The 16,758-nt window shown below is 35.4% G+C and overlaps 1 protein-coding gene across 3 annotated transcripts in view; it reads left to right on the forward strand.

Moving 5' to 3' along the window:
* The window catches only part of LOC145514141 (uncharacterized), a 959,076-nt gene that overhangs the window by 201,309 nt on the left and 741,009 nt on the right, over window positions 1–16,758 (forward strand). For all 3 annotated transcript variants that reach the window (XR_014059866.1, XR_014059862.1, XM_081511229.1), the window contains exons 5-6: window positions 2,068–2,144; window positions 3,961–4,129. The gene's annotated coding sequence lies outside the window, so the exon portion shown is untranslated. The remainder of the gene's footprint in view (window positions 1–2,067; window positions 2,145–3,960; window positions 4,130–16,758) is intronic.

A 16,758-nucleotide genomic window follows, 5' to 3' on the forward strand; every position in this document is an offset into this window, starting at 1 on the left:
CTATTTCTAAGGCCTCCTCAGACAACCATTTTGCCTTTTTCCATTTCTTTTTCTTTTAAAAATTCTATTGGTTCAGGAAATCAAAGATCTAAATTGATTTATCTAAAACTTTCATACATTATGAACAGTATATGCCAACTTTGTCTTTCTAGTCTCATGAACATTGTTGTGTACTTGATCCAGGAGCATTTGTTTTGTTATTTCTGTCTTTTGAAATAAGTCTCCCTATGCTGAAGTACTATTCATTTAAATGACATTTTCTAAAACATTTCACATGGTGAGATCACAGCTTTCAACATAGAAGTTTAAGTACTGTCTTTTTATTTCTGTTATCTTTGATAATTGTCTTTTATAGTTTGCTGAGACTTTGATTTATGTTTTCTTATTTAGCTTTTAAAATACATGAAATTTATTAGAACAATTTCAGATAAAAGCAATGATATATTTATTACATTACACTCCCCCTTGTATAGACTATACAAGAAGCCTTTGACTCTGGAAATTTAATTATGCTATTATTTACAACCATGTTATCCATAACCACATTTATTATGTAATTACCATGTGTTTGGGGCTTCCTTGGTGACTCAGTGGTAAAGAATGTGCCTGCCACTGCAGAAGACCTGAGTTTGATCCCTGTGTCAGGAAGATCCCCTGGAAAAGGAAATGGCGACCCACTCCAGTATTTTGCCTGGAAATCTCATGGACAGAAAAGCCTTGTGGGCCACAGTCCATGGGGTCTCAAAAGATCTGGACATGACTTATCAGCTAAACAACAGCAAAAACCATATGTTTATTAACTTTCTCCTATCATTCTATGTCATATAGTTCATATGGCTCCATTGTGCAATGCTGAAGCTGGAAGAATTTTGGGAAATGGGATGGATTGAATTGAACTAAATTAAATGGTAGGAAGAAAGGAGAAAATATAAAAGGAACAATGAAAGTTATATTCATACTTTAAACTAGAATATTCGTTTTGTTTCTTGTGTTTAATTCTATGGCTCTGGTGATAAATCCAAATGAACACTTCTGAAATATTTTAAGATTTAGTGATATTGTTTGAATAGGATTTCCACTTTTCTCAGTAAATCTGTAAAGGACAGTTCTAAATTTGATGAACACATTTTGGTATTATTATTAAAAAAGTAACTGCAATTCAGTATTTATTATCTTTGTCACAAAGAGAAAAATAGTGTCATAGAAATGATTGGATCATTTTACTAAAAATATCAGCATAAATTCTTAATCTATTTTTTAATGTACTTGTGATTGAAATTGACTTAGTTGATTTTGAATTATTTAGCTAGCACTAGAAATACAGCAGTAGCATAAATACAGGAGATGCTTTTATAATAAAATAATTTCATCTAAGATCAAATGAACAGACTTTGTGGGGAAGTACAGATTAGTTTATTAATTTTAATTGTATATAAGTTGTTATGAGTCTACCATTATGAGATAGTGCCTTAAGAGGGAAAAAAAATTCTGCTGGGCACCAGTCCTTATGATAAAAAATAAATTAAACTCTATTGCATGTGCAATCACAGGAAAAATTCACTAAAGGAAAGAAAAAAAATCAACAGAAAATCATGACAGAGGTTTCTTCATTTCTAACTTTTCTGTAAAAATAATGTGGAAATTATGTAAATGATATTTCTAAAGATGTAGGTAGTAATACAATAAATTAAATTACATACAATTGATTTTCTGATATATCATGTTGGTACATTTATAAAATTATCCTATTTTTATCAAAGGGCTAAGTCATATGTAGATCTATAATTGGTTTTTATCAATTTTATTGTCATTTTTATTAAAAAATAACACTAAGTGACCCATTCCCTAGATAGGAAAATTAAATTTTCTTTTATCAGGCAAGCCCTAATAATTGTCAGGGGATAAAATTCTATTTAATGGGATGACTGTATTCAATTTGAGTTTCTTCTTTGTCATGAGTTTTTGTGGTAGAAAATGATCCTCTTGCTTTTTGTGGGGAGGTATGCCTGAGATCTTCTTTATGGTATTTCAGAAACAATATGTTGACTGTGACATACCTTTTTTCAGATTCTGAGATGAAAAGAACATTAAGTCATTAAAAACACTTGTGAAGTGGATTCTGTTCCAGATGCTTAAATTTTGAGGTAATGGAGGGAGTATACAATGACCTTGTGGTGGGACCATGCCTAAAGAGTTTGGGTTGGAGGGTTGGAGGAAAACTAGGGAGTATATAAGGCAGGGGGAAAGCAGAGTAGACAGAGATAAATTTACAGAAGCAACTGAGTTGGGGTGGTGAACACAGCTAACAGGAAAGAGTTAGGGTTTTTTTTTTTTTGTAAAATGGGATAAATCCTAGTGCCTATGGCATACAGTTTTGTAAAGATTAAATAAAATAATCCTCTTTACTTCCAAGAGCTTAGCATAATTCCTGAAAAATAACTGGGCAAGATTATTATTATTCTTTAAATGTTTACTTTGTGTGTGTGTATGAGTGTTTACAAACATGAGAATGTTACTGCTTTGTTTTGATAGGTATATTTATAGTTAAGTGTTTCTCAGTCACGTCCAACTCTTTGTGACCCCATGTACTGTAATTACTATCAGGATCCTCAGTCCATGGGATTCTTCAGGCAAGAATACTGGAGTGGGTTGCCATTTCCTCCTCTAGGGCATCTTCCCTACCCAAGGACTGAACCTGGGTCTCCCTCACTGTGGGCAGATTCTTCACCATATGAGCCACAAGATGTGATAATAGACTTATTCAACAGAAAAACTTAAATTCTGGGTGCATATTGCTGGACATAAAACTCTTCAGCTTGATTCAATAAAAACTCATCTAGTGCATCTGGATATATTTAGAGAATCTGGGGCTAAGGCTTCTGAAATAACTGACAAGTTTATAAAGCCACTCAGGGTCACTTCATATAACAGGATGCTGAGCAGTGAACAATGATAAGGTAAATTTTAATTTTTTAATGAAAAGAAATTGTTGATAACAGTGGTTTTACAACACTTAGGTGATAGTAATCTCAAAATAATTAGATTTGCAATCAAAAGATGGAGATGAAAAAGGTTATTAGTGAGATTAAAATGCAAATAATAGAAAGTACAATGTTTTTGTATTAAAGAAAATATAGAGGTTAATTGGGAGCAATAACTGAAGGAAAGCTATTAATTAGAATTTGGAAACATTTAAAACATTGGAAATATTCAAAACTCCATGTTTTATGGAGACAGTTAAGATATTTAGAACTAAGCACTTCAAAATTTAAACAGAAAATAGTTTGAATGAATAAGAGTTTGATAAGAAGGGATAATAGATATCTATTAGCTTACTCCTTGGAAGGAAAGTTATGACCAACCTAGACAGCATATTAAAAAGCAGACACATCACTTTGTCAACAAAGGTCCGTCTAGTCAAGGCTGTGGTTTTTCCAGTAGGCATGTATGGATGTGAGAGTTGGACTATCAAGAAAGCTGAGCACAGAAGAATTGATGCTTTTGAACAGTAGTGTTGGAGAAGACTCTTGAGAGTCCCTTGGACTGCAAGGAGATCCAACCAGTCCATCCTAAAGGAAATCAGTCCTGGATATTCATTGGAAGGACTGATGCTAAAGCTGAAACTCCAATACTTTGGCCACCTGATGCGAAGAGCTGACTCATTTGAAAAGACCCTGATGCTGGGAAAGATTGAGGGCAGGAGGAGAAGGGGATAACAGAAGATGAGATGGTTGGATGGCATCACTGACTCAATGGACATGGGTTTGGGTGGACTCCGGGCGTTGGTGATGGACAGGGAGGCCTGGCATGCTGCAGTTCATGGGGTCGCAAAGAGTTGGACGCGACCGAGCGACTGAACTGAATTGAACTGAACTATGCCCAGTAAGATGAGAATGTGGTCCCAATATATTTATCCAAGCCTATACAAAGAATTTAAATTCCTTGATTTTCCTTTTATAGAAATGTTTACAGACATCAGGCTCTCTAAATCTTTGCAAATGGTCCCAGTGAGGCTGGATGAGAGGAGAGAGCATTGGTAGGCCTTAGCCCTTCCTGAGCAATGCATCTGATGCAAGTTTTCCAGCTCTCCAGAAAACCAACCTTCTACAACGATAAAAGGACACAATGAGTAAGTAAAGACTAAAGTATGGCTTTTAAGTGTACAAGCTAGTGACATCTTTTTCCAGGTTCTTAAATTCAAACCTGCTAGTAGAATTAAAAAAAAAATCATACTATTGAAATGATGTACTCTGATTTAAAAAAAAAAAAAAAAGAAGACAACTTGTATTCATTGATTCACCTACCTAAAATGTGGTTTTATTCTCTATGGTATTCTATTATTTGGTAATTCAGTCACAAATGAAATATCTTTTTCTTTTCAGCCTGTGATTGTATAAGCTTTGTGGCTTTAAATAGAAATTATCAAAAAAGAGTCAGCTTTTATAATCCTCTAGTAGCCTTATTTTTCTCCAGTGGTCAATAAGTAATGGGAAATGCTTTTGGAAATATACCAATTCATTATCTTGTTGTTCTAAATATCCTTACCAACCTAGGAAAGATGATTATGAAGATAAACTAATTTGAGAGTTAAATGTTATTTTTCCAAAACAATGTACATCTGCATTTAGGTTAAAAATACTGATTCAAATGAATTGTAACTGACTCAATACCATGCTGAGTTAATAGGTAACTTCAATTCTCCTTTTATCCTGATGTGATTTGCATTCATTTGGATAATTTATAGATTAAATAAGAATTGGACCCAATTTACTCTTGGACTTGGAATAAAAGTTTTAAGTTCTATCTTTGATAATTGCTAGTCATATGACTCGGAGAAGGCAGTGGCACCCCACTCCAGTACTCTTGCCTGGAAAATCCCATGGATGGAGGAGCCTGGTAGGCTGCAGTCCATGGGGTCCCTAAGAATCGGACACGACTGAGCAACTTCACTTTCACTTTTCACTTTCATGCATTGGAGAAGGAAATGGCAACCCACTCCAGTGTTCTTGCCTAGAGAATCCCAGGGATGGCGGAGCCTGGTGGGCTGCCGTCTATGGGGTCGCACAGAGTCGGACACGACTGAGGCGACTTAGCAGCAGCAGCAGCAGCAGTCATATGACTTAGGAAAGTCACTTTCTAAATTATTATTAAAATTTTCTACACACTGATACCTGATATAAATTCCTGCCTAAGTTTTGAAATTAAAAAGGCTATCTTTCATTTTCCTTTTAAACAATTTTAATTGTAGCATTTTTAACACAGAGTTAAAAACATGAATACTCTAAGACCCCTTGATTAATTCTTAGGTAGTATTGTATACCACCAAACAAATGTAAGAGTGCTGATATCAGTGGTGATCTTAATTGCCCCAAACTTGAAACTATCCATATGCTAACAAAACGGATAAAGGTATTCACGTATGGTTCTTCAGTGGAATTCTACACAACAATAAGAATCAAATGAAATATAGAGAGTAACATGTACTTCTCTAACTACATTTTAATGCTAGTTGCCTCATGTATAAAGTGAATAACATTGCCCAAATACAATCATTAATGATACTTTGTAAAAATCATAGAGCACTCAGTTAGACAAATGTAAAGTGATTTATTTGCCAATTAGATGAATATGAATATATATTTAGAAAGCCTGTACATGCTTAAGATGAGTCCATTAATGTCCTAAATATTTTTAGAACTACTAGAAAGACTTTAAAATCCTAAGTTATGCACAAGGAAATAAGAATTCACCCTTGTTTGAGTTCAGAATAATTGCAACTTTTGATTTCATAAACATGCTTTCCTTTCCCTTTGCCTTTGTTCTAGTGTCACCTATGCCAACTATGCTCTAGCATAATCATCTCTGATTCAGTTCAAATGTTATCTTTTTCATGGAGTTCTTTATTTATTGAAAGCCTATAATGTACCTCAAATTAAGTTTGGTGAGAAAAAAGGCTCTCTTTCCACTGGTATGCTAGATAAACTTGCATCCTCAAGAGTTAACATGATCTTCTATTTTGAAGTTTCTGTATTGAATCATATCACATTTCCAGTAGCAGAACCACAATTCTATTAAGATATTAAAAATGAATTGATCCTCAGACTAGCAGGAGAGAAGAGAATTCTTAAAGTATAAAATGCATAATTATTACAAATTTTCAGCCTGTGAAAGGTAAGATTAAAAAATACTAATTTTACTTACTCAAAAAAATCTCCAAGTAAGTGTAAAGATGACTCTCCAAAGAAGGGGCTTGTATTTCAGCAGGCAGTTTCCCTCCCTCCAAAACTAATTTATGGAGAGATACACAGTGGTTTCCCATAATTTACAAGTATCCTGAGGTTTAATTAGTAGATCTCCCCTATGCAGCATGATGAGTGACATGTGGAGTCTCAAATAACGGGCTTGAAAATGAAGCAATTCATGTAATAACCAGGTAATCAGCAGTCTAGGTTTTAAATCACTGACAGCGTCAAATCACATTTACGTGTGTATCACCTGTCATGGTACATCTGCCTGGATGCTACAGGCAGAGAACCTTGAGTCTTGGATGACAATTTATTATATTCCCCACTAATCTTGACATTGCTCTGGTCATTCGTAAGCTCTTCTATCTTCACAGTGGAGCAATGTGTTAGAATAATCCTAAACTGGACTTCCCTCCATTCTAGTCTCTCTTCAGGGTACTTACTTCCTTTTTTAAAATCCTATTCCTCTTTCACGGTAGAGCTAGAAAGTCTATCAAGAGCTTTAGAAAACACAAACATATAATCTCTCCAGGCAGTGAGAAGGACACAATCGTTACAAACTCAAGGACAGATTTTCCATTCCTGGAAATATGTGAAAATAACTATATAACTTTTTTTGATTCAATCTTCCAACACCTACCTTCTAACGCCTACTTCTCACACATCTCTTTTTCAGAGTAGCTGTCAACAACATAAACAAGAGTAAAAATAAAAATTCCCAGTGCTCTTGCTGCTAGTTAAATTTTGGAGGGGTGACCAGCTATATGATATATCGTGAAAATCTTTCAGTATTAAGTGATTCCTTGTAATACTATTTATAAGCTATTTACCTTTGCGCGATATACCATAGTTCAAACAGATGTCTTATTCTTGTATATTGAGGTTGGTACTATATGGTTAAGATTATTAAAAATATAAATGATAAAAAAACATAAAGGATATTTGAGCACTATGTATTTTTATTTTTTTAATTTTAAGTTATAAAATTTATGATAATTAAATTCAGAAAAAGTAAATAGGAAATAACAAATATCTGTGTACCCAAATATCATAAACAGTAACAGTTTGCAGTATTCCTTACCATTCTTTGTTTTTATGTGATAGAAATAAAACATTACGGATAAAATTGAGGATACAATTTTTGCTTACCATCCTCCCCAAGGCATTCAATTTCCTTTTTCTGTGGAAGAAACCACTGCCATATACTGCCTGTACATTTTTTCAGCCCTTTTTATAAATTTTGCTTCATATAAATGAATCCATTACTATGCATATTGTTGTATATGTTTATTTAATGTACTCAAATGCCATTATATGAAGAATTGTGTGAAATTTCCTTCTATCATATATTTCACTTAATGGAATATTTTTGAGAATTATCCGAATGGGTACATATACGCCTAGCTTCTATATATTAATTATTTCATTAGATCATAATTTTTAATTTATTTACCTAAAGTAGATCTTTGAATTGTTTTCATTTTGTTCTTTTAGAAACAATTCTACATTGACCTAAGTTGAATTTGTGTCCTAACGATGACACATTTTAGAGGAGCTAGAGTTCCTCTGAGATTTATACCTCTCAGTCATTGGCTATGTATAGCTCAAGCCTATTAAATGATGTCAAGTTATTTTTCAAATAACTTGAAGTGGAGTTTCACTTCAAGTGGAGTCTCCAAGTGGAGATTCCAATTTACTTTCCAAATTTGAGTAAGAACATTATGTCTCTCGTATTCTAGAAGATTTTGGGGGGGTGGTTAAGAGAATTTTGACTTCTGTCTACAGCTGTGGTTTCATTGATGGTTATTTATTTTCACAGGAAGTTATTTCTTTAAATTATATTTGGCCTTACTAAAAATAGCTAATTTTTACTATCCAATATTGTTGATCTAAAACTTGCATCTCTTTCAGTAGATATGTATGAAGTACCTGTCACATGCTGGGCAGTATAGGGAGAGGGACTGTTCATAATCCTGTTTGCAAATATTTCCACAGGGTTATTTTGGATGATGGTTTCCTTGGCCTTAGGTATTTTCTTCACATGTACATGCTGATCACAGTATTCAGCAAAGTAGTTTATTATCAGAAAATTAATAAACTATACCTATATATAATAAAATGGGTCAATTCACAAACATTGAGTGAAATAAAAAAGGCAAAAAAGAATATGTACTCAAATTTATTAATTTCTGAACCAGATCTGAGTAATATTTGCATATATCTAATTATATTTCCATGCCCAGCAAATATAACAGTATCACAGTACTGTTTACATATGAGGGGTTAGTGACTGAAATCAGACACAACCAGAACTTCTGAGTTCAGGGATATATTCTATTTATTGACCAGCATGATAGCTGCACAGGTATATTTTGTGAAAATTCATTAAGCTATATACTTATGATTTATAAACTATTCTTATTTGTGATATATTTTATAAATAAGGTAAGAAATCAATAGAAAATTGGAAAATGAAGTTGAGGAAACTTAAGCTAAGTAGGAAAAAATGAAACAGAATAGAGGAAAGAGATACAAGGAATCAATCTAGGATTTAAAAAATCAGATTAGTCGAAATTCTAGAAAGAGGATAGAAAAACTTGAGGAGGTAAGTTGTCAAAGAGATTATAGAAAGAGAAATTTCTGGATCTAAAGGAAAAAAAATCTTCAAATTGAAAGTGTCAACTTAGGCCTTGTGCAATGAATATGCATTAGCAAAATTAAAACAACAAAGAAAGTTAGAGGGAACACTTAAAAGCTTCTGTGAGGAAATTAAAAGTACTAAAAATAAGTAAACTAAAACATAACAAACAAATCAAAAATTTAAATACAAGTGAACTGAAGTAAGAATATTATCAGATGTCTTATCGGTAGCATTGGACTTTAGACAACAATGGACTGATGCTTTTACTTTAAAAAAATTATTTTCTATCTAGAATTCTGTTCCAAATGAAAAAAATTAAAAGCAAGGAAAGAATAAAGGCATTTTCTTTTGTGATTTACATTTATATTGCATGTTTGTTTACTAAAGAATTCAATAGAGAATTTATTTCCAACAAAACAAGATATTAAACCAAGAGAGAAGATATGAAAATAAATATATATGGATTTAACCTAGAAGAAAATAAAGAGACATTCGAAAACCATATACAAGTAGCAACCTTTGAAAAAAATGGGAATTCTGAAAAGCCTCAATTTACAATGAAGGCAATTGATAGATGGTGAAAATGGATGTTCACTTGAACTTGATGCTACGTACATTATCTGTAGAATAATCAGAGTTCAGAATTAGGGTCACATTAAAATGCAACGCAATTGCATTTTTGCTTGGCACTATATTAAAAAATCTTATTTGTATCATCCAAGTTATCTGAATAATGTTACTAGTTTTAAGTTTCTAGAATCAATTTCAGAAAACTATGTTTACTAGAAGATATGAAAGTAAAGAATTTAGGAGATGAGAGGATGTGAGGAGAAGTGAAGGGAATGAAAACGTGCTAAGGTGCTAAGGTTCTCACCTAATGATGTAGAGCCTCAAAAGATAGTGTCTGTGGTTTATAGAAAAAGAAATAGTAAAAGTTTTCTGCAGAGGCAGAGGTAATTAGAAGAGAACATATGAACGCCAATATAACTAATAGAAGGAGGAACAAAGAGAGATGTAGTTTAAGTAGCTGTGCTTTTGTCATAAACACATCTGCCTCACACTCATAGGCACAGAAAAAAAAAATCTATCTTTATGACTTGGACTATTCCATTTTCACTCTCACCTAGTGTTTGATTGCTGTTCTGATTCTATGGCTGACTAAATGTAGAGCCTGTTTTTTCTCTCAGCTTGTTCAGAGTCTGATACCTCTTCGTGGCTGATATGGCCTCACTTTGGGTCCCTCTGGCTGAAAACTGTGAGATGCAGCTACATTGTGTATCCTTCCGGCTAACTGTCACACCATGGCTAGGCTCTGATGTGGAATATCTCCTCTGGGAGTCCTCACAGCCAATTCATTACTTATCTATTTTGCATCCGTGCCACAAATGAAATGCAGAGGGCTTGGAAAGCCTTATGTCAGACTCCATTTGCCTGAATAAGTTGGCAATGTTAAAGTGATATGGTGGGAGGGTGGCCCTGCAGTCATTGCCCGAGTTCTGAAGGGAACTATATTGGTATCCTATTGCTCCTGTAACAAATTACCATGCAGTTAATAAACCTCATGTTTAAAACAACATGAGGTTATTATTTTATAATTCTAGAGGTCAGATGACTGAAATAGGTTTCACTTTAGTAAAGTAAGGGTGTCAGCAGGTTTGCATTTGTTCTGGAGGCTCCTAGGAGAATCTCTTGTTACCTTTGTGGCATGCTTAAGCATGCCACCTGCATTATTTGAGGCCACCTGCATTGTTTAGTTCTTGGCTCCTTCCTCCATCTTCAAAACCAACAGATTAACATTTTCACATCTCTTGCTCTCTTTTTCCTGCCTCTACTTATAAGGTCCCTTGTAATTACATTGGGCCCACAAAGGTAATCCAGGATAATCTCCCCATCTCAAAATCTTTATTTTAGTCACACCAGCATAGTAAGGTAACATCTTCACAGGTTCCAGGGATGAGCATGTGGACATCTTTGAGTGGTCATTTTCCCTACTACAGGAGCCAAGGGTAAAAGTCCATTCTGTGCCAATTGTCTCCACTACATTTCTAATATAACTCCCTTCTAGGAAACATAGTTGTCTGACAGTCTTGCTTTCCTATCCCCTTCTCACTGTTCCTGTCCCTTTAACTCCCAGAATCCAATGAAGAGGTTTTCCATGTGTCATTCTCTCCTTCTTTCTGCCTTCAGTTTATTGTTGAGTCATTATTAGATACAGGCATGGTTTTCCTATACATTTGGAAAACTCTATGTTGACATAAGAAATAAAGAATGCAAGTGTAGAACAAGGATGAGGTTAAATCAATTTAGAATTTCTTTTTAAAGACAGTTGCATGGATCTCAAGACAATAGTCTTTTGAGATAATCCTATTTGGCAGATAAGAAGCTGATTATTATCTTATTCTTTCTCCTTGCTTTTTTTTTTTTTTTCCTGAAGCAAATATTCATGTTCTCTAAACCCTAAGCCAGATAGATGTTTCTCAGTAGGGAAAAGGTCAGATACTCAAGAGACAAAGAAGAACTATACAAAAAAACTATCAAAATATGAATGTGTTAGAAAGTACATCCTCAACTAGCAGACAATGTGTAATGGTAGTTGTGAAAATATGAAGAAATATTATTGATATGAAGCTATTCATTAGATGTGTCAAAAATAGTGATTTCAGAATAGAATTGGAGGGATGGACAAGAGACCTTCTGCATTGTTTCTTTATCTATTACATGATTTACATAAGAAACAAAATGTCAAAAGAATTTTTAATAAAATACTGGGTGAATTTCTGTCTAAGAAATTGACCTGTAGAAAAGTGAAGGTTAAAATTATCTCTTTTAGTTACAGATATTTCAGTAATCTAAAGGGAATATTTGAACAAAGCAGAATTTGGTACGCCCTCTGGGTAAATGCAGCCCTATGGGATATACCTTAAGAAAATACATGTCTTTACGCTAACTAGTACAATATGCCACTTCCTCTGGTTAGATGCAGTCATATGTCTGAGTTCATAGCTTGGCAAGAACAAGGTAGGCTAGATTTCATCCCTCATGTCCCATCACCAGACACCCTCCTGAAGTCGACCAGCAGCAAAACCAAATGAGGTGCTAATGCATCGATAATTCAACTGTCCAGTATTCTCACTTATATTACTATAAAGTAGCTGAAGATGCAATATGTGGACCTTTAGAATTCAAAGAACTATTGGTGCTTATTTTTGTTGTTGTTTGGAGCAGGCAATGGCACCCCACTCCAGTAGTCTTGCCTGGAGAATCCTGTGGATGGAGGAGCTTGGTAGGCTGCAGTCCATGGGGTCGCTAGGAGTCGGACACGACTGAGAGACTTCACTTTCACTTTTCACTTTCATGCATTGGAGAAGGAAATGGCAACCCACTCCAGTATTCTTGCCTCGAGAATCCCAGGGACGGAGGAGCCTGGTGGGCTGCAGTCCATGGGGTTGCACAGAATCGGACACGACTGAAGCGACTTAACTTAGCTGCTCAATATAAAAGCAGTTACAATTTCATTGGCATTTCTGCTGCTTTTAAAAGTCTCATTGTTTCATAGTCAATAACAGCATTGCATTTTTTCTCTTACTTTATAAAACTCAATTTTGTGCCAAGGACAAGACAGTTAAATTAGTGTCTTAATGCAGGTGAAAAGATGATTCCTTATATATGGAGAATTCTAAAATAGTTAAATCAACTGTTAGCCACTCTGCTTCTTATTACAGACCGCTGCACTGGAAATTCTAACCATCATGCATAAGAAACCATTCCTCCCTGAAAAAAAAATTATTTAAAGTAAAAAGATGGTTGCTGTAGTTAGTGGCATGTGAGTGATTGCAAAGTTGCTTCAGTTGTGTCTGACTTTGCTACCCTATGGACTGCAGCCTGCCAGGCTCCTCTGTCCATGGGATTGTCCAGGCAAGAACACTGTGGTGGATTGCCATGCCCTCCTTCAGGGGATCTTCCTGGCCCAGGGATCGAACCTGCATTTTTGCTTATCTATCACTGACTCTATCACTAGTGCCACCTGGGAAGCCCGCAGTTAGTGGCATATGTAACATCAAATCAGCTTTTGAAATTCTTAAAATTTAACTTTATTGTCAGTATTTTTGTGTGTGTGCTCAGTTGTGTCCCACTCTTTGCGACCCCCTGGTCTGTAGCCCACCAGGCTCTTCTGTCCGTGGAATTTTCCAGGCAAGAGTACTAGAGTGGGTTTTCATTTCTTATTCCAATCAATTTGTTCATTATTGCTTTATATTTCATTTCATACTTGCTTTATACTTTCATTTGTTACCCATTAAGAAGCAGTGTATGTAATTTGAAAGTTAATATGGAAAACTCTTAGTTATAGGTATATTCAATCCCTGGCATGCACAGATTTAGCTACCTGTATTCATTTCTAGAGTACATTTTTAATGATTTGAAATTACTCCAGCTTAATTCTGGTACAGTTTGCATCTCTAACTCCTGTAGCACAGCAATTTCCTAAATTTAGCAATTTTAAAAAGTGGTAGCACAGTGATTTTCAAGACAAAGAAATCAAGCTTACTTCAATTCTATCACTCATACAATCACTCAAGGATTTTATTTGTATTTTAAAATACAAAAGTACAGATTTAAAAGAGTACAAACTATAAGATGTAATATTTTTCTTTGATAGATACAAGTTTTAGAATACGTGGAAACTTTTACTAAATTAGAATATAATCTTCAAAAAGTAAAACATCTTTTCTTTAAATTGGTTTTCTTTTTTTTTGAAACTAAGGAATGAATCAAGAGAAAGAGAGTGAAGTAATTTAGGGACAATGTTATTATTGCCTATCATTCAGACATTCAGACTATTTGCTCACTTTATTCAGTAAGCCAATACTTGTGTGCCATAGCAAGAATTTCATGGTTTTAATGCATTGTTTTTGTTGTTCAGTCACTGAGTCATGTCTGACTCTGCCACCCCATGGATTGCAACACACAAGGCTTCCCTGTCCTTCACTATCTCCTGAAGTTTAATCAAATTCATTTCTATTGAGTCAGTGATGCTATCTAACCATCTCATCCTCTGCTGCCCTCTTCTCCTTCTTTCTTCAACCTTTCAAGCATCAGGGTCTTTTCCAATGAGTTGGCTCTTTGCATTAGGTGGCTAAAGTATTGGAGCTTCATCTTCAGCATCAGTCCTTCCAATGAATATTCTGGGTTGATTTCCTTTAGGGTAGACTGGTTTGATCTTCTTGCTGTCCAAGGGACTCTGAAGACACTTCTCATCACCGCAGTGCAAAAGCATCAATTCTTTGGTGCTCAGAACTTCTTTATGGTCCAACCCTCACATCCATACATGACTACTGGAAAAACCATAACTTTGTCTATATGGACCTTTGTCAGCAAAGTGATGTCTCTGCTCTTCAATAGGCTGTCTAAATTTTTCATAGCTTTCCATGGACCAACTAAAACACTTATGGAATGAGCAGAAGTACTTGTCTATAATAGCACAGAATGATTAGTACCCAGGATGGCTGTTTGGTGGTGTTGCCAGTCCTACTGGTTACAATGTCAGTAGCAGGTAGGGTACTATTATTACAGCTCTTTCAAGACCTTGGCATTGAATTCTTGTGCTGTTGGTCTGTATCTCTGATCCTGGGGATCAACCCCCTCAGTCTATATGTTCATAGCAGCTGTCTCACATAAGTGGTATTGCTTTAATAGCAACAGAAATCCTAGATTTCATGTTAGTGAACAAGAGTTGGAAGAAAGAAAGTGAAATTCAGATACTATGGTGTGAATAGGTTCCCTGACCTCAGGTAAGATTCTTTTAGATTACCATTTAGAAGTTAAGAAGGGATGAGAATACCCAGGTGAAGGTGAGGATGGGGAAGATTAAATATTTGAGTCCTTATTTTCTCTTTAGTGTATGTACAGTGATAGGAAGTGTGTGCTCAGAAAGTTTTGTTTCTTTTGGCTATTTTAATCCTAGGCTAATTTCCCCTCCTATGTAATACTACTGTATTCCTTAAGGCAATTAAGAGATATGAATTAATGCCTTAGTACTATCTATTTTGCGAGATTCATTATTACAGTTTGATTTACCCATGCTACATTTTTTCTACTGAATAATTTTATAATGAATAAATCTGAAGGAGAGTGTTGAGTATAGCTTAAATATTATAGAAATATAATTTTCTAAGCTATTTTTTAATGAAAGTGAGTTCATTAAGATTCCAGGATTCAACTCATTTTTTTCTAGAAAAAAATTAATGAAAACTGACAAAATTAGTGTCCTACCCTAACAGTATCCTACAAATTAAAAAAGCAAATAAAAATAGTGCTGAAATCTTTGTTTTCTAGGATAGTTGGAGCTGGAAGAATTACAGGTCTTTGTTCAACAAGAATATAGTCATGAGTTGTTTAAAAGTTTAACTTAAGTGAGTTACAATAGAAAGAATATATATTCTTAACTTTCAAAAAGGATAATCACATTAAAGTTTCAGAAAAACAAATCCACAGTTATTGTAAAATTCATCATAAAAATGAGTTTCCTTGTTTTTTTAATCACACATTCTAAAAACATAGGATAATACCCTATGTTCAATCTTGATCTTATACATGTTTTGTTAGCTTTATCTTTTTTTTTTCCTGAAGTGTACTTCTTGCTAGTTATCTGTGCTGTACCCTCTGACTCTCTAGGTTTGAGGCCTGTATTAGTCAGTGTAGCCTAATTTATGCTGTGAAAAGAAACAAATCCAAAATATCAGTGGTCAACATTATGAAAGTTTGTTCAACTACACACTGAATTCCACATGGGTCAGGTGGTGCTTGAGTCCACAGAGCACTCAGGGAATTAGAACCACCGCCTTTAGATGGGTGATTGTGGAATAAAGAGCTTCCTCTATCACATAGTTGTGGAAAAATAAACCTATGAAATCACAGGCACATTTTTCAGTGCCCTAGCCAGAAAGTCGGAGAAGGCAATGGCACCCCACTCCAGTACTCTTGCCTGGAAAATCCCATGGACAGAGGAGCCTGGTAGGCTACAGTCCATGGGGTCGCTAAGAGTTGGACATGACTGAGCGACTTCACTTTCACTTTTCCCTTTCATGCACTGGAGAAGGAAATGGCAACCCACTCCAGTATTCTTGCCTGGAGAATCCTAGGGACGGCGGAGCCTGGTGGGCTGCCGTCTATGGGGTCGCACAGAGTCGGACACGACTGAAGCGACTTAGCAGCAGCCAGAAAGTATCAAACCACTTCTATTAAGTATTAATGTGTCATTGGCCAGAACCAGCCACATGACCTAAATCGAATTGCTAAGGAGAATGGCCTTAAGCTGAGCACCAAAGAATTGATGCTTTTGAACTGTGGTGTTGGAGAAGACTCTTGAGAGTCCCTTGGACTGCAAAGAGATCCAATCAGTCCATCCTAAAGGAAATCAGTCCTGGATATTCATTGGAAGGACTGCTGCTGAAGCTGAAACTCCAATACTTTGGCCACCTGATATGAAGAACTGACTCATTGGAAAAGACCCTGATGCTGAGAAAGATTGAAGGCAAGAGGAGAAGGTGACAGGAGGAGAGAATGAGATGGTAGGATGGCATCACCTAGTCAATGGACATGAGTTTGAGCAAGCTTCTGTAGTTAGTGATGGACAGGGAAGCCTGGCGTGCTACTGTCCATGGTGTTGCAAAGAGTCGGACAAAACTGAGCGACTGAACTGAACTGAAATGAAGGAGGATGGGGGAGAAAAGAGAGGAAATGGGAGATTTGGTAAATAACCCTGTCATGGGGCCCTTCCTTACTCTTGCCACCAGTTAAGTTTAATATGAGTGTAGTGTCTTGGAAACTACTCTTTTATCACTGTCCATCCCTGTTTACATTTCCAAGCATTAT

The sequence above is a fragment of the Giraffa tippelskirchi genome, chromosome 7 (assembly GCF_054371585.1).
Source record: "Giraffa tippelskirchi isolate mGirTip1 chromosome 7, T2T-mGirTip1v1.2.pri, whole genome shotgun sequence".
Taxonomy (NCBI): Eukaryota; Metazoa; Chordata; class Mammalia; order Artiodactyla; family Giraffidae; genus Giraffa; species Giraffa tippelskirchi.